The 19667-nt window shown below is 36.7% G+C and overlaps 1 long non-coding RNA gene across 1 annotated transcript in view; it reads left to right on the top strand.

The window, feature by feature from the left end:
- The window catches only part of LOC113888567, a 31762-nt gene extending 13467 nt beyond the window's left edge, over positions 1 to 18295 (top strand). The window contains exons 2-3 of the long non-coding RNA XR_003510012.1: positions 14321 to 14402; positions 18201 to 18295. This is a non-coding gene — a long non-coding RNA (uncharacterized LOC113888567). The remainder of the gene's footprint in view (positions 1 to 14320; positions 14403 to 18200) is intronic.
- Positions 18296 to 19667: the final 1372 nt, after the last annotated feature.

The following is a 19667-nucleotide window of genomic DNA, read 5'->3' on the forward strand; positions in this document are numbered from 1 at the left end:
ATCTTCAGCTGCAAAGAATATAATCAGTCTGACTTTGGTATTGACCATCTGGTGATGTCCTTGTATAGGGTTGTCTTGTGTTGTTGGAAGAGGGTGTTTGCTATGACCAGTGTGTTCTCTTCACAAAGTTATTTTAGCCTCTGCCCTGCTTCAGTTTGTACTCCAAGGCCAAACTTGCCTATTACTCCAGGTATCTCTTGACTTTTGCATTCCAGACTCCTGTGATGAAAAGAACATGTATTTTGGTGTTAGTTCTAAAGATCTTGTAGGTCTTTAGAGAACTGTTCCACTTGAGCTTCTTTGGCATTAGATTACTGTGATACTAAATAGTTTGCCTTGGAAACAAACAGAGATGATTTTGTTGTTTTTGAGATTGCACCAAGTACTGCATTTTGGACTCTTGTAGACTATGAGGGCTACTCCAGTTCTTCTAAGTGACTCTTGCACACAGTAGTAGGTATAATTGTCATCTGAATTAAATTTGCCCATTCCAGTCCATTTTAGTTCACCGATTCCTAAAATGTTGATGTTCACTCTTGTCATCTCCTGTTTGATCACTTCCAATTTGCCTTGATTCATGGACCTACCATTCCAGGTTCCTATGCAGTATTGCTTTTTTTTTTTTTTAATTTTTAAACTTTACAATATTGTATTGGTTTTGCCAAATATTGAAATGAATCCACCACAGGTATACATGTGTTCCCCATCCTGCATCAGACTTTACTTCCACCACCAGCCACATCCACAACTGGATGTTGTTTTTGTTTTGGCTCAGTCTGTTCGTTCCTTCTGAAATTTTTTCTCTGCTCTTCTGCAATAGCATATTGGGTACCTACTGACCTGGGGAGTTCATCTTTTAGTGTCAGATCTTTTTGCCTTTTCATTCTGTTCATGGGGTTCTCGAGGCAAGAATACTGAGGTGTTTTTCTATTCCCTTCTCTAGTAGACCACATTTTGTCAGAACTCTCCACCATGATCCATATGTCTTGGGTGGCCCTACACAGCATAGCTCATAGTTTCATTGAATTAGACAAGGTTGTGATCCATGTGATCAGTTTGCTTATTTTTGTGTGATACAATTGCAAATGGTATTGTGTTCTTAATTTCTCTTTCTGGTAGTGTATAGAAATGTAACAGATTTCTGTGTATTAATTTTGTATCCTACAACATTACTGAATTTATATATCCTAGTAGTTTTCTGGTGAAGACTGTAGAATTTTCTATGTAGAGTATAATGTCATCTGCAATGAGTGACCATTTAACTTCTTCCTTTGCTGTTTGAGTCCCAGATGGGTATGTACAGTTTCTTGGTGAGCCCTGTCAACATACTCATCCCTGAAAAAGGAGGGTAGTGATCGATACTGCTTCCTTTCAAGTGGATGGGTTGGAAGTTCACCTTCCCACTGTGCTCCAGTGACATCAGGAGATAAAGGAATCATAGTATCAATCACTTCTCCCTGCATCACCTTGTTTTGCCTCATTGATGTGAACAGTGGTTCAGCTCCTATTTGGATTCTCTGGTATGATTTGGTTGCTGACTAGCCCTGCTTCACCCACCTTGTTCAGTCTTGTTGCTGTCAAGTGGAAGGATTCTGCTTCCAAATTATCACCTTGCTGACTTGGGGTGCTAGGAGGGTGTGAGTGAAACCTAATGATAACTAGCCCCACCTTATACTACCTCATTCAAACTTGTTGCCACTGTACTCCAGGGCTGCCATATCTTGTTGGAGAAATTAAAATAACATCCTTATACTGGTAAGAGGATAGACAATCAACTGCTGATTTAGACTCAATAGTACTACCCCATCAGGGTTGTATTGCTGCCCCCTGCCTCCACTGCTGTGGAGATGGGAATTCAGCATCCTGCTTAGTGCACTGATATAACCTGGCAGTGGAACAAAGTGCTACCTGCTTCTTCCAGGCAGGGGATGGGTGATTAGCAACCTGCTTGTGTCCTTAAATACCAGTTGCTATAGGATTTAAAGTGTACTCTCTGCATGGCGGGAGTGAGATGAGGTAGATGAGCAGCTCCCTAGTCAGCCCTCTTGAACGCCATGGAGTGGGAAGGAAGAGAGTATGGTTTTTTCATTGATGTTTGGATAGAATAGGATGGATAATGCCACAGTTCGCTTTTAGCCCACCCTCTTCTCAGTCCTTTTGGAGAATAGCTTTTCTTGGATTTTTTGTTTTTGTCTTTATTTTTTACCTGTGCTAGTTGGTGGTACTGGGTTGAAAACTTCTGCAGTGCTCTGTCTAGCATATATGGGACACAAAGGAAACTCAAGGAACTCACTACTGTGTCATTCCACAAGTCCTGAGATGCCTGGAAATTTCTTTCTTTCTTTCTACCTCAGAGTTTACTTTTGCTTGTTTATAATGTTATCTCCAGGGTTTTTGCTCTTGTTTTCAGTTATGAAAGACAGAAACTGGGAAAATAGGGCTGTTCCCTCTTGGCAGAATTGTAATTCCCCATCCCCAAATTTTAACATGTGTTTTCCTTCCATTCAGCTTGAATTATTTTCTAATTTCTACTTGTTTTCTTTAACTGTGGGTTATTTATAAATGTTTTATTTAGTTTCTAAATATTAGAGATTTTTCTAGAATTCCTTCATTATTGATTTCTAATTTAATTCCATTGTGGTCAGACAGTATACGGAGAAGGCAATGGCACCCCACTGCAGTACTCTTGCCTGGAAAATCCCAGAGACAGAGGAGCCTGGTGGGCTGCAGTCCATGGGGTTGCTAAGAGTCGGACACGACTGAGTGACTTCACTTTCACTTTTCACTTCCACCCATTGGAGAAGGAAATGGCAAGCCACTCCAGTGTTCTTGCCTGGAGAATCCCAGGGATGGAGGAGCCTGGTGGGCTGCCGTCTATGGGGTCGCATAGAGTCGGACATGACTGAAGCGACTTAGCAGCAGCAGTAGCAGCAGCAGACAGTATATTAACTGAATCCTTTTAAATTAACTGAAGCTTGTTTTATGGCCCTGTCTGTGACCTATCGTAATAAATGTTAAATGAATGAGTATTTCGAAATGAATGAATATTTTGCTATTGTTGGTTGTATTTATCTGTAAATATTAATTAGGTAAAATAATTTTTATTTTATCGCTTGTTTTCCTAAGTTGACCATCTCCATGCTTTATAATTTTTATTTACTTTTATATTAAAAATAGGTTTATATTTTAACATATGTTTTTAAGAGATGTTACTTTTCTTTTTAGAGAATGCATTAATCATTTTAAATTTCACCTTTCAATATTTTCATATAGTAAATTTGACTTTTTTCTTTTAATATACAGTTCTATGAATTAAATACAAGTATACCTCATTTTATTTTGCTTTGAGATATTCATTTTTGTAAATTGAAGGTTTGTGCTAACTCCTGTCTTCAAGTCTATCAGCACCATTTTTCTAACAGCATTTACTCACTTAGTGTCTCTGTGTCACTTTTTGTTAATTCTTGCAATGTTTCAAGTCATCCACCAGCAAAAAGGGTGTGACTCACTGCAGGCTCGGATGATGTTTAGCTCTTTGCAGAAATTAAGTATTTTTAATTAAGATATGTACATTGGTTTTTTAAAGACATAATGCTGTTACACATAATAGGCTGCAATATAGTATAAAAATAATTTTTATATGCACTGGGAAATCAGAAAATTTGTGTGACTTGCTTTACTGTTTTCCCCTATTAGTTTTATAGTTTTAGCTTTTTAATTTAAGCTGTGATTCATTTTGAGTTAAGTTTTGTATATGGTATAAGGATGGAATCTACATCATTTTATATGTGGATGTTCAGTTGTTGTAGTAATATTTCCTAAAAAGAAGTCTATCTCCATTAAATTGTCTTGATATCCTTGTTGAAAATCAGTTGACTAAATATGTGAGGATTTATTTCTAGATTCTCAATTCTGTTCCAGTTAGCTATATGTCTACTCTATTTCAGCACCTCATTGGTTTTGATTTCTGTAGCTTTCTATATATTTTGAAGTTTGAGTCTTCCAACATTATTCTTATTTTTTAAGTTTTTTTTTTTAATATACTGGGTCTCTTAAATATCCATATGGATTTTTGTCTATTGTCTATTTCTGCAAAAATCATTGTCTTATCTATTTCTGCAAAAAAAAAAAAAAAAATGCAGCTGGGATTTGGATAGGGATTTCTTTGATTCTGTATTTGCTGAGTATTACCACCTTAACAATATTAAGTCTTTTGATCTATGGGCATTAGATGTCTTTCACTTGTTAGGTCTTTAATTTTTTTCATTAATGTTTATAGTTTTTGGAATACATATTTTGTACTTCTTTTGTTCAATTTATTGCAGATTCTTTCATTACTTTACTACTGTAAATATAATTTTTTTCTTAATTTTTGGATAGTGCTTTGTTAGTGTATAGAGTGGAGAAGGAAGTGGCAACCTGCCGGGGTCCAGCCCTGGCTGATCCAGGGTATTCGAAGGAGAGACGGCATAGGCGACCTATTTATTTAAATGTTTATCAAAGATATAAAGAGTAATAGAATAAGGATAGCTCAGTAGGAAAATTCAGTGGAGAAAAGAGGCTGAGTAGCTTGGTTTACGCGGGAGACCAATAAAACTTCAAGACAAGAAGTTTGCACCACTTACGTAGGCCGCAGGCGTCCTTCCGTTCTCCAGAAGGAGAGGAGACACTGAGGCCTCCCCGGTCGGATCTTAGAAGCCCAGGCATAATTAGCAAGCATGGCGGGTTCCGCGCTCCAGATGGAGACTCAGCCAGAATTTGGGAGAGAGAGCGACATGGGGAGACCAAGTTTTGGTGAACAAAGCCCACACTTTATTTTCCAAAGTAGTTTTTATACCTTAAGTTGTGCATAGAGGATAATGGGGGAAGGGGTAGGTCATGCAAGGACAGCAGTTCCTGGTTCTAATCGAAGCCAGGCTTTCAAACTTATCATATGCAAAAGTTCAGGTGAATTACATCATCTTCTGGCCAGGAGGCCTGTTAACATTTTAAGAAACTTATCTTTCTCTAAAGGTGATTATTCCAAAGTCAGGCACCAGCCTCCAAAAAAGCACTGGACAAAGCTGCATTCCTATAGGGCAAAGGTGAGGTGGGCTCAGTCAAGAAAAGAATTAACTCAAGGGTCCAAGGTTACAAACATTGAGGCTACTACTTACATTTCTGTACACCCATTATATCAATCAATACACTGCCAAGGACACAGTAGGTAAGGAGTATGGAGACTTAGCAGCAAACATTGGCCCAATAAGTGAAAAAACCTTTCACCAATACAATTTCTAATCAATCTTTTAACTACTCAAAGGAATCTGTGTTTAGACAGTTTAGAACATCTCCTGCCTCTCACAGTTGGGAGGCTCTGAACAATCACATGGGGCCGGAAAAACCTATTCAGGCAGGCTAGAGGATTTCCAAAGGAGTTTGTAGGTTGAAACACTGTCACACCCAGGAATTATTAACTGGAGCTGTAAGCTAACTCTTTTTTCAGAGAGAGGTAGTGGGGGACAGACCCCCGTAAAGTCAAAGGTGTAGGTGAAAGCACAAAGCAGAAAGTAGGCAGACTCTGGTTTTGGGGGTAGATGCTTGAGAATTTCCAGGGGGACTTCTGAGGCTCGATCCTGCCTTTGCATATGCCGAGCCTCCTTCCTCATGACCTTTGTCATGGGTGGAGCTTCTCACGCTGGCTCCCTGCAGTGATAGAATTCCAGTTGAGCTATTCCAGATCCTGAAAGATGATGCTGTGGAAAGTGCTGCACTCAATATGCAATATGCACTCAATATGCACTATGCCGGCTCCCGGCAGCAACCCACTCCAGTGTTCTTGCCTGGAGAATCCCAGGGACGGGGGAGTCGTGGGCTGCAGTCCATGGGGTCGCTGAGTCGGACATGACTGAAGCGACTTAGCAGCAGCAGCAGCAGTATATAGAGAAAGTTGATTTTTGTACATTGATTTTGTTACCTGCAGCCTTAATGTTTCCTCTTTTATTAGTTGTAATGATTTTTCAGTGTATTTCTTAGGATTGTGTGCAGACATACCTTGGAGATATTGTGGTTCCAGACCATTGCAATAAAGCAAATACCACAATAAAGCATCACATGAAGTTTTTGGTTTCCTAGTGGATATAAAGTTATGTTTACACTCTGCTGTTGCCTATTAAGTATGCAATAGTATTATGTCTGAAAAAATAATGTACGTGCTTTAATTGAAAAATACTTTATTGCTTAAAATGCTAAGCATCATCTCATAATGCAGGGTTGCCATAAACCTTACATTTGTAAAAAAGCTCAGTGTCTGAGAAGTGCTAAAAAAGTAAAGCACAGTAAAATAAGGTATACCTGTATGTACAAGATCATGTTATCTACAGATAGTTTTAGTTCTTCTTTTCTAATCTGGGTATCCTTTATTTCTCTTGTTCAGTTGCCCTGGATAAAACCTCTGGTACATATTTGTCTCATTCCTTGTCTTAGAAGGAAATTATTCATTGTTTCAGTAGTATGATATTAGCAGTAGGTTTTTTGTACATGCCCTTTATCAGATTGAAGAAATTTCTTTCTATTGTTAATTTATTGAGAGTTTTTACCACGAAGGTGTACAAACTTCTTTCAAATAACTTTTATTCACCTCTTGAGATGACCAAGTAATTTTTGTCTTTTAGTCTGTTGATAATAAATGTATTACATTATTGTTGTTATTATATTATTATTAATTGATTTTTTGTTGTTAAGCCAGTGTTGCATTCCTGGAGTAAATCTTACCAGATCATAATAAATGACCCTTTTTAGATGTTGCTGGATTCATTTTGATTATTTTTTGCTGAGTATTTTAATGTCTGTATTAGTAAATTATTAGTCTTTAATTTTCTCTCTTTGTAACATCTTTGAATCAGGTATCAGGGTGAAAGTGAAGTTGCTCGGTCATGTCTGACTCTTTGTGACCACATGGACTGTAGCCTACCAGGCTCCTCCACCCATGGGATTTTCCAGGCAAGAGTACTGGAGTGGGGTGCCATTTTTTTCCCCTGGGATCTTTCCAACCCAGGGATTGAACCCGGGTCTCCTGCATTGCAGGCAGACGCTATACCGTCTGAGCCACTACTGGCCTAATAGCATCTTATGGGAAGTGTTTTCTCTTTTGATTTTTAAGAGAGTTAATGAAGAATAGGTAGTAATCTTAACTTTTTGGTATATTTCAGCAATGATGCCATCTGAGCTTTTCATCCTGGATAGTTAATTACTAAATCAGTGGCTTTAAAGGACTATTCAGATTTTAAAATTTATTTTCTAATCAGTTTAGGTAATTTATGTATTTCTAGGAGTTTGTTCATTTCTTCTATATTATCTAATTTGTTGACGTATAAATTGTTTATAATATCCTCTTATAATCTTTATTTTTATAAGATGTGTTGTCACATTTTTAGTTCCTAATTACTTGTGTATTCTCTTTATTTAAGGTTGATGTAGCTAAATGAATTTTGCTGATTTTTTTTTTAAAGAACCAACTTTGCTTTCATTGATTTTGTTTATTGTTTTATTTTCCATTTTATTTGTATCAGCTCATCTTTTTAATTTCCTTTTTCTGATTGCTTGGGTTTAGTTTTCTCTGCTTTTATTGTTTCTCATTAATTTTAGGTTACTGAATTTTAGGTTACTGAACTGAGATTTTTTTGTGTGTGTGTAGATGCTTTAGCTCTTGGTTTGTATTTGAGAACTGCTTTATCTGTATCCCCTAAGGTTTATTATGTTGTGTTTTAATTTTAAAAAATATTGAAATATAGGTGTTTTACAATGTTGTGTTAGTTTCTGCTGTATAGCAAAGTGAATCAGCTATTTGTATACATATATCTCCTCTCTCTTGTTTAGTGTCATATGTATATGTTTTTTATCTGTTTTTCTTTCTGTAGTTAATTTCTAGTTTTGTTTTTTTTTTTAAGAAAAAATTCTTGGTGTATTTTTATCCTTTTAAATTTGTTTAGACATGTTTTGTGACATAGCATGTAGTATGTCCTGGAGAATGTTTTATATGCACTTAAAGGATGTATAGTCTGCTGTTAGGGGATGTAAGTCCTCTGGATGCCTATTGAGTTCAGTTGGTCTAATGTGTCACTTAAGACTACTATTTCTTTAGTATTTTTTTTTTTTTCTGGATACTCTGTTTATCGGTATAAGGGGCTGTTCAAATCCTCTACTATTACTGTATTATTATGTTTCTTCCTTTGCATCTGTCAATATTTGCTTCATATTCTTATGTGCCATTATGTTAGCTGTATGTTAATGAATGTTATATCCTCTTGTATTGATCCTTCTATCATCGTGTATTTGCTGAGTTGTGTTGAACGCTTTGCAACCCTGTGAATTGTAGCCTGCCAGGCTCCTCTGTCCATGGGATTCTCTAGGCAAGAATACTGGACTGGGTTGCTGTTTCCTCCTCCAGGGTTAACCTAATGTATCATGATAAATATTGTTCTTTAAAGAGCAAATTATTTTCCTACTTACAATTTTTTGGTAAAGATCTACTATAAAAATAATTTATTCTCTCTATATTTTCCTGCTACAGTAATGCTAAGACATATCTATAGTCTCCTCAAACCTCAGGTGTTAAGAGCATATTATTCTGTTTGAGTTGGAACACTGCTTCATATAGTCAACATGTTTTTTTAAGGCACTCTAAGAACTCTCAAGGACAGTAAAAGAAAAACATTACTGTTGCCTACAGATCTTTCAGGTATTTTTCCCCTCAAATTTTAAATTAAACGTTGTGATAACTGGTTTCTGTTTTCCATGATACAGTCTTTAAGTTATTTTTCTTTTATTTTGAGCCACTCCTTCATTTTCAACTTGCTGAGCAGGCAGGCTTTTCGTTTCCACGGAAAAGAATTCCTACGGCTGCGGGTAGGCGTTCTTATTCCACCAGTCTTTTGTTGTGCTGTTGGACCCAGTGACTTAGGTGGAGAAGTACAAGGTATTCTTCCATGGTGGATGTGATATGGTAATAAGAAACTGGGATCTAACAGGATCCTGGATCTAACAGTTCGCTGGATCTAACAGGACCCAGGGAACTGATAAGCTGGAAGGCACACCAGTAAGGCTGCAGTGTGTTTTATGCAAATTGTATGCTGTTCTAGTAACTTTTCCATCAGAGGTTTTGTAGATCAAGAGTGAAGAATCTTCTGCTGCATGAGACAACAAGTAGGAATCCTCTTGCAACTACTTAATTTTCTTAGAATTATATAATGCCTTTCTTTTTCCTTTGTGGTAGACCTTGTCTGATATGAGTATTGCTACCCCAAATTTCTTGTTGTTTTCATTTGTATGAAACGTTTTTTACCTATTCCCTCACTTTCAGTCTGTGTGTGCGTTTAGCTCTGAAATGAGTCTCTTATAGGCAGGATATAGATGCGTCCTTTTTTTTTTTTTTTTAAGAATACAGTCAGCTACCTTATCTTTTGACTTGAGTATTTAATCCATTAACATATAAAGTGATTATTGATTGGCATGTATTTATTGACATTTTGTTTCTTGTTTTTTGTTTTATGATTCTGCTCTGTTCTTGCCTTGTGGTTCAGTGATTTTTTTTTTAGTGTCATACTTGTGTTCCTTTCTCTCTTGTTTCTGTGAATCTATGGTATGTTTTTGATTTGTAGTTAACATGGGATTTATATATGTTGATCTATATGTCACTTTGTTACAAAGTGGTAGTCATTTGAGCTTAAACACATTCTAAATGATCTACATATTTTACTTCCTTCCCGCATGTTGTTTTTGATGACATATTTTACACCTTCATATTTATCCCTTAATTGTTTCTTGTAATTGATTTTACAATTTTTGTCTTTTAATCTTCACATTATCTTTTTTAAGTGGTTGATCCATAGTCTTCACTATATATTTGCCTTTATTAGTACGATTTTTCCTTTCCTATGAATTCTTACTTCTTATCGTAGCCATTTCTTTTCCACGTAGGGAAGACTCTTTAGCATTTCTTTTAGGGTCAATTTAGTATTGAACTCTTAGTCTTTGCTTGTCAGAGAAAGTGTTTTTATCTCTCTTCCATTTCTAAATGATAATCTTGTGGAATAGAGTATCCCAGGTTGTAGGCTTTCCCCTTTCAACTCTTTAAATATGTCATGCCACTCCCATCTGGTCTGCAAAATCTGTAGAAAAATCAGCTGATAGCCTTATGGTGTTCCCTTGTATGTGACTTTTTGTTTTTTATTTGCTGCCTTTGCAATTATCTCTTTATTTGTAAGTTTTTCCATTTTAGTTATGATATGTCTTGGTGCAGGTCTCTTTGGTTCATTTTGTTTGGGGTCCTCTGTGCCTCCTGTGTCTGGATGTCTGTTTCCTTCTTCAGGCTCTAGAAATTTTTAGCCACAATTTCATCAAACACATTTTAAACTCCTTTCTCTATCTTTACTTCTTGGACCCCTATAATGTGAATGTTAATATGAATGCTTGATGTTGGCTCAGTGATCCCTTAAACTATCCTTACCTCTAAAAATTTTTCTTTTTCATGTTATGACTGGGTGATTTCCATTATTCTGTCTCACAGATTGCACGTGCATTTTTCTTTGTCACCTAGTCTGTTAATTCCCTCAGTCTGTTTTTCATTCCAGTTGTTATACTCTCTTTTTTTTTTAAATATAAATTTATTTATTTTAATTGGAGGCTAATTACTTTACAATATTGTATTGGTTTCTTTTTCTCTGGTTCTTTTTTATATTTTCTAGTTCCTTGTTTAAATTCTCACTGTATTCATCTATTCTTTTCTCAAGTTCAGGTCAGTTCAGTTCAGTCACTCAGTTGTATCGGACTCTGTGACCCCATGGACTGCCACACCCCAGGTTTCCCTGTCCACCACCATCTCCCAGAGCTTGCCCAAACTCATATCCATCCAGTCGGTGATGCCATCCAACTATCTCATGCTCTGCCATCCCTTTCTCTTCCTGCCTTCAATCTTTCCCAGCATCAGGGCCTTTTCCAATGAGTCAGTTCTTCACATTGGGTAGCCAAAGTATTAGAGCTTCAGCTTCAGCATTAGTCCTTCCGATGGATATTCAGGACTGATTTCCTTTAGGATTGACTGGTTTGATCTCCTTACAGTCCAAGGGACTCTCAAGAATCTTCTCTAACACCACGGTTCAAAAGCACCAATTCTTTGGCGCTCATTTTTCTTTATAGTCCAACTCTCACATCCATACATGACTACTGAAAAAAACATAGCTTTGAATAGATGGACCTTTGTTGCCAAAATAATGTCTCTGCTTTTTAATATACTGTCTAGGTTGGTCATAGCTTTTCTTCCAAGGAGCAAGCATCTTTAAATTTCATGGCTGCACTCAACATCTGCAGTGATTTTGGAGCCCAAGAAAATAAAGTCTCTCACTGTTTCCATTGTTACCCCATCTATTTGCCATGAAGTGGTGGGACCAGATGCCATGATCTTGGGTTTTTGATTGTTGAGTTTTAAGCCAGCTTTTTCAATCTCCTCTTTTACTTTCATCAAGAGGCTCTTTAGTTCCTCTTTGCTTTCTGCCATAAGGGTGGTGTCATCTGCATGCATATCTGAGGTTATTGATATTTCTCCCAGCAATCTTAATTCCGCCTTGTGCTTCATGCAGCCCAGCATTTCGCATGATGTACTCTGCATATAGGTTAAATAGGCAGGGTGACAGCCTTGAAGTACTCCTTTCCCAATGTGGAACCAGTTTGTTCCATGTCCGGTTCTAACTGTTGTTTCTTGACTTGCATACAGATTTCTCAGGAGGCAGGTAAAGCCGTCCGGTATTCCCATCTCTTGAAAAAATTTCCACAGTTTGTTGTGATCTACCTGCCTTTGGAGAAGGCAATGGCACCCTACTCCAGTGTTCTTGCCTGGAGAATCCCAGGGATGGGGGAGCCTGGTGGGCTGCCATCTATGGGGTCGTTAAGAGTCGGACACGACTGAGCGACTTCACTTTCACTTTTCACTTCCATGCATTGAAGAAGGAAATGGCAACCCACTCCAGTGTTCTTGCCTGGGGAATCCCAGGGACGGGGGAGCCTGGTGGGCTGCCATCTATGGGGTCGCACAGAGTCGGACACGACTGAAGTGACTTAGCACACAGTCAAAGGCTTTGGCGCAGTCAATTAAAGCAGATGTTTTTCTGGAATTCTCTTGTTTTTTCTATGATCCAACAGAATTTGCAATTTAATCTCTGGTTCCTCTGCCTTGAACATCCAGCTTCAACATCTGGAAGTTCTCTAGTCTTTCCCATTCTATTGTTTTCCTCTGTTTCCTTGCACTGATCACTTAGGATGACTTTCTTATCTCTCCTTGCTATTGTTTGGAACTCTGCAGGTTTTTAAAGCCATTCAGGAGACTCATCTTCCTGATTCCAGCACAATGGCTGGGGTGTCCAAACCCCTCATTCCTTAGGGAGAACTTCCCAATCTGTGATATCCCCTTCTTTTTCTGTGCTTCCTGCTAGGCACTGGTCCTGATCACTTTGCCTTCCTCACTACCTGACTCTATGTGGATCTTTCTTTACACCCTTGGTTGTAAAAGAACCTTTCTGCCAGTCTCTAGTTTATTTTTAGCAAGCCTCACATGTAGATCTATTTTTGATGTATTCAACAGGAGGAGGTGAGCTCAATGTCTTCTACTCCACCATTTTGATCTCTCTCCATTTCTTTTATTTAACATATTTTGTTTTCCTGATTTTGTTCAGTTGTCTCTATGTGTTTTCTTGCATTTCATACAGTTTAAGATGATTATTTTACATTCTTTGTCAGGCAGGTCATAAATCTCCATTTCTTTGGAACCAGTTACTAGAGTTCTATTACTTTCCTTTGGTGGTGTCACATTTGCATAACTCTCTGTTGTCTTTGTAGCCTTACATCGGTGTCTGTGCATTTGTGGAAGCAAACACCTCTTCCAGTTTTTACAAACTGGTTTCATGAGATAAAAACCTCCTGTCTGTTTCCTGAGCTGATAGGATTATATCCATAATTGCTGTTGTGAAGCATGCATGGGAGGCAGTTTTTGCTGGGTCTACAGTGGCATCTATGACTTGTGGGCTTGTTACTGGGTCTTGGGATGGTATGGATGGATCCCTTCTGGTCCCTGGGTGGATGTGACTGCCTGTAGTACCTTGTTCAGTAGGGTAGGACTGGGACAAGAGTCCGCTTTAGGGTCCATGCGTGGGTCCTCAGCCAACAGGTCCTTGTGCTAGGAGTGTTTATGGTGTTTTGGGCCCTCTCAGAATTTCTGAGAGTATAGACAGGAGTATATACCCAACGTTCTGTTGGGTATATTTGGTAGCAGGACTGTTCACAGACTGCTGTTGGGAGGGATTGGGATTCGGTGTAGGGCCCTTTCAGATCTCCAAGTAGGAGTGTTTCCTACTGGGACACTGGTCATTCAGGATTGTTGTAGACTGTCAGACTATGGATTATGAGGAAGCTGGAGTCATATATAGGGCTTTTTCAGAAACTCCAAGGGGCAGAGACAGGAGTATCTCCTGTCTAGTCTTTGTGTCAGCAGAAATTCTAGCATACTGTGGCAGTGAGGGGGCTTGAGCTGAGTATAAATCCTTTTTAGGATCTTAGAGGGCCCAGACAAGCATGTTTCCTAAGGGGTTCCTATGCCAGTAAGATTGTTCCTAAACTGTGGCTGAGACCTGCTGGAGGTCTGTTAGGGGGCCGTTTCAGAATCAACAGTCTGATGAACTATACGTTACTTCCAGGGGCTCTCCTCCAAAGGTGGAGTGAGCTGGAGCTGGTTCAAAGGCCACTTCCTGGTCTACAGCCAGGAACAAGTTCTTGATTATGCCTGTTAACCTGATACATGGATGAATGTGACTCCTCTGGATCTCTTGACATATGGGATATGCTGGTGACAGACCCAGAGCCAAATGGGATTGTAGCTAAATTCTCAGGGGAACAGAGCTATTTCTGTTTCTATAGCTGAGACCACAGTCAGTGAGTCAGCTGCCTAGAGGCAGTTCTGTCTCCTCAGTGGAGAAAATGGACTGCACCTTCATAACCTCCAACCTGGATCCTGGAGCTCCTGAGAATGCACTTTGGTCTGTGCATGCAGAGGCAAAATTATTGTTGTTGAGGGGGTTGATGTGTGAGGGACATTTTATTCAGTCATTTTGCTGACAAACAATGCTGTATAATATAATTTCCATTAACTAAGACCATGATTTTTCAACCCTTTATTTACAAAAATAAAGGTAAATAATAAGCCAAATGTTGGTTGCTAAGTAGGTTAGTTTTTTTCTTTATACCTGAATATTGATACTAATTAAAATGTTAGAATCCTTGACTTCTATTATTTTAGACTTGGAAGACCTGGTGTTGATTGTTATTGTCAACATGAAAGTGGTGCGGCTGTCCTGCAACTCCAATTCTTGATCAATGAGGTAAGGATCTTCTTGAATATTTATGTCACACACATTGTGTAATTGTTTTCATAGTATTTTTCTACATGCTTAAAGATATATACATATGAAATATTATTCATGGTGACATTTTTCGTTAAAGACTGCACTCCTGTATTTGTTAATTTATTAAATTTTAAAGGAAAAAATTTGTATTACCAGAAGATCCTGTTATTGTGATTGTGTAGCATAATTTATAGATTAATTGTTTAAGCAATTTTAAAAAAAATTACTAAAATCCTTTGATTGCCATACTGACCATTAAACTTTCCCTCTACACTCTCCTTTCACCAGGTTGTTTAATCATCTAGTGTTAATTTTCATGTTTTATCTTTATCTTCCATTAAATAATCTTTTCAGTTTTATAATTTGAATGCGTTTGTCTGTATTTTTATAATCATTTGTTGGTGTATGAGGGCATAGCTATTTTGACATTGGCTGCCTGCTGCTGCTAAGTCACTTTAGTCGTTTCCGACTCTGTGTGACCCCATAGATGGCAGCCCACCAAGCTGCCTACCCTATTCCTATTTTTATAGACCTATGGTGATGAGGAACTCCCTAAAGACAAAGTTTATAAAGCTCAGAAAGTGTAGTTGAAGGCTGCTTAAGGCCTTCTTGACTCATATTTTTACAATGGATCCTTTAATATTCTAGAACTCTTTTATGTTAAGTGAGTCAGTCAATACAAAAATGTTCTAAGAGTTTATGCCTTACCAAATTTGAGCACTTAGCAGATTGGGCTCAGTATGTTGAGAGAAAAATATGAGATATCATTGGTGGTTTTCTTATGGCATGAATGATGATCTTTTATTTGACAACTCTGTGTATTTGCATATATATATCTTTCTAAGAATTTTTACTCATAAACATGGGTAAAATATTTCATATAGCTTTGTATCAGTGATACCTGAGATATGAAAAATTTATGATACTGAGACATGTCCACGTTTTACTTTTCTTGACTCAAAAATCTTTCTCAGAAGGCTGTGAGATTCTCCTTATTGACAGATCTAGCATATTTCATATGGTAGGCATATTTGCTATGGGGTACCAAAATGAGAGAGGGAAATAAAGAGCAGGGAAAATATTTTTTTTAATATTTTATTGTAATAGCTAGTCATTAGTATCTAGAATGGCAGCCTTTTTGAAATCTCAGTGTTACACTGTAGCTCCCAGAGCAAAATGTGGGAGATGGTGAAGGACAGGGAAGCCTGGTGTACAGCAGTCCATGGGCTTGCAAAGAGTCAGACATGACTGAGTGACTGAACAGCAACAACTTTATAGCTCCTAGTTGAAAGATCTCAGTCCTTTGCCTTCTGTATAGATGTTTACTGGTAAGCATAAATTGTTTCCAGGTGATTTTCTCTGTGTCCTGTCCTCTGAGAATTGTCTTCAAGGCCTTAAATTTGTCTCTGTGCTGTTACATACGGAGAAGGCAATGGCACCCCCACTCCAGTACTTTTGCCTGGAAAATCCCATGGACGGAGGAGCCTGGTAGGCTGCAGTCTATGGGGTTGCTAGGAATCAGACATGACTGAGCGACTTCACTTTCATTTTTCACTTTCATGCACTGGAGAAGGAAATGGCAACCCACTCCAGTGTTCTTGCCTGGAGAATCCCAGGGACGGGGAAGCCTGGTGGGCTGCCGTCTATGGGGTCGCACAGAGTCGGACACGACTGAAGTGGCTTAGCAGCACCAGCAGCTGTTACATAACTAAGAATAAATAAAGACAAGCCTTCAAAACTGACAAGCCTGCCAGTGTTTATGTTGTCTGTCCTGAACTACTCACCTTGATCTGCCTTTAAATTCAATTTCGGGACCTTTTCCCAAACTTCCCAGCCTCTGACCTCATGACACATGTTTTTATTCAATTTTTAATCTTCACAGGTCTTCATTAGCAGTGTTTCTTATAGATTTGTTTTTGTAAATGAGTCCTAGACACCCTGCTGATGGGTGTTATGTCTCTGCTGGCACTATTACATTCAGAGGTTCTGTTTACTTCCCTTAAATGCTGTTATCTCCTAGTTTTATCATAGTATTATTAATACTGACTTCCTTCCTATATCAGCTATTACCCTAAGATATTATTAAACATCTGGATTATTTTACTTTCATTGCCTTTGGCATAGTATATATGTTTTGTATAGCATGAACTACATTTTATTAATTTCATATATTGTGAAATGATGTTATGTTTTATTCATTTTGTATATCATGGTCTATCGTCACCCTGTCCCAAATGAGTTTCTACCTTCCTGAGAAATGAAGTCACTGTTCTATAACTCAGAAAAATTGTAGCTCATCAAGTACTTCTAAGAAATCCTAATAATTTTCTAGTTTGAATATGTAAAGTATTTGAGAACAGCTTACAAATAAAGCAAGCATACAAAAACAAAAATCCTCAAGGTGTGTGTAGGATTCATTTTATTGCATGGAGTGTAATTACCTGTGAGATCATGTCAAAATATATGTATCAATGTATACCTGTTTGAATATATGTAATTTACATATTTATATGCAAATATGCAAATTACATACATTTTAAAACATTTTAATGGTTATACTCTGTTATGGTTATTGTTTTAGAAGCTATTTTTCTCTGAGACTAAAATCATAGTTATGTATCGAATAGTGTCAAGAGAACCATTACAAGACACACGAGCATCTGTTTGTCTTAGGAATTGTTATGGAAGTGTCATTTAGATTCCTATATTCATTAATTCCTAAAGAAGAAATAAATTCTAGGAATTTCAGTATAGCTCTTTCTAGCATTTACATGGGCTAATCATTTTGATATCTGTGGTTAATTAACTATGAAAGGTTACTTGTAACACAGTACTTTGAAAAATATAAGAATTTTAGATATCTCAGGACTACCATAATGGTGCAAGATCAGTTTTATAGAACACACTCAGTACTCTAGAGTAGCTTCAGGCTCTGACATAGGGCAAGCATTGACATTTTTTGCTGGGAAATTCATGATGGCAAAAGTTCTGACATAGTTTTAAGATGATCTTAGTTAACTCTGAAGTAAGTAGTTTAAATATATGTATAAGAAGTCATACATGGCAGCTAGTTCTGCCCATGTTGTGTCTGCCATACTAATAGGTAGAACCCATCCTATTTTAAATATTTGAAGTAGGATTCATTTGTATTTGAAGGCTTTGTATAAAAAGGCTCTTATTATTTTTGCAGTTATACTGAATTCTAGTTGGAAAAATGTTTATTTTTACTACAGATGTTTTCTTTTGTCACAGATGAATCTTCTTGAACTATGAATACAAATTAAGTTATATCAAGTATACTTTTTAGGAAGAATATGTACATCTCAACTGTATAGAAAATTTTTAGAAATGGTGAATTTTTATGTGATTAGATTGCAGTTTTAAAACTGAATTGGATATTTGCTTCTCTGTAGAGCTACATGATATATATGTAAATAGTAGAAACAAAAAGGAATAGTTTTTCACAAAGAAAATATAATCTTTAATAGTTACAATGATGCTTATAATAATAATAATCCCTCTATTGATAAATGCATATTCCTTGAGCTAATCATTCTCACCAATCCGTATATGGTAGTTTACCTGCTTCTTCTACTCTTAGCATTTTTAGGCTTCCTGACTGAAATATGTTCATTGTCTTTCCTTGTATTTCTACATTATATAAATACAAATAACTTAAAGGGCACTGAAAAATTCAGTACATTAGTTTAGGTTTTATTTCACAAAAAAACATAAATTAAGTAAATCACTCATTTTGTCTTCATTTTGTTCCAGGGTGCTTTGGTCAGTGCAAGTTCAGACGATACACTTCATTTGTGGAACCTTAGACAAAAAAGGCCAGCTATTCTTCATTCTCTCAAATTTAACAGAGAACGGTAAGAATGTAAGAGTTACACAATTTCTTAATGTATAAGAAAATGATTTGCTGAACAGGTTTCAGGTTAATTTTTGAAAAAAAAATTTTAAATAATTTTAATAGCTCTAAATAATATTTATGCTTGCTTTTATAATAGTTTATTTACATAGAAAATTCACTGATATAGGTTCAATCATCTTCTAGTGGAGAACTCCTAGCATTCTTCTCTTTGTAAACCAGGACTTCAGCAATGGGTGATATGTTCTCTTTCTTAGGCCAGGGTGCCGAAAACTCAGACCTAAAACTTAAAAGTCAAGTAAATACTGAATGTATTTCTACACTTTTTGATTTTGGAAGTTACCTCCTACACTTTCACTTTTTTGCTTAAATTTTTTTTTACCTTAAAAAATATGAGACAGAGATTTTAGACATCCAAAATTGTTGGTACTAAGTGTTGAGCAACATTATACATTCAAGATTAACATTTTCAGAGATGATTAATTGATCAGAATTCAAATTCTTCCATTTTAGAGTGAAATAATAATTTGAAAAAAATTAACAGATATGGAACACTTATTAGAACAGATATGGAAGAATTATTAGATTTTATTTGTAAGTGTACAAAATTTTAATGTTTCTAGTGTCTGTTTCAACCAGAGCTAGAATATCACAGACATCTACTTAGCTGATAATCCATCTCAAGATGAAGTAAAATTTGTATTTTATTAACCGTCTCTGTTATTTAACTATCAAATGATTTGATTTTTTTTTATTATTTGGGAAGCAGTCAGGCTTTTTGCAGTGATTATGAAGGGCTAGCACAGGAAAATTTGATATTAATGAAAGAGAAAGAAATCTCTGAGAGGTAAATTTACACAAATTAGCAAGTACTAGTCACAACTGAGGTAGGTAGATAATAGAGACAGTCACTGCTGAGAACTCAAGAAAGTACTTATTTTATTTTGTTGAATGGTTATAGTTCATATGGAATCATCACCATATAGGCAGAGCTTAATGACATAATTGTGTTTTTTTGGTTTGATGAGAAGAAAGAATGGCATCTATATAGACATTCTTTTTTCTACCTGGAACTTTTTCTTCTCATTTGCATATTACTTAACCTTCAATGTTCTGAGTAATATTCATGAATATTATATCTACAGTATTTTGGAATTCAGCATCAATGAAAGTTTTTATTATATCCAGTATTTTTTTGAGTGGAGAAAATTTATATTTTAGCTATTTGCTAAAACTAGGTAGAACTTCTTCATATTCGATCTAATTTTGGTTTATTTTATCTTAAATTTTAAAATAAATAATGTAGCAGAAATTTCATGATATGAAAAACTGAAAGATCAGTCAAGAGTTGTTATATGTTTCCTTGT

This window comes from Bos indicus x Bos taurus, unplaced genomic scaffold, assembly GCF_003369695.1.
Source record: "Bos indicus x Bos taurus breed Angus x Brahman F1 hybrid unplaced genomic scaffold, Bos_hybrid_MaternalHap_v2.0 tig00000092_arrow_arrow_obj, whole genome shotgun sequence".
Taxonomy (NCBI): Eukaryota; Metazoa; Chordata; class Mammalia; order Artiodactyla; family Bovidae; genus Bos; species Bos indicus x Bos taurus.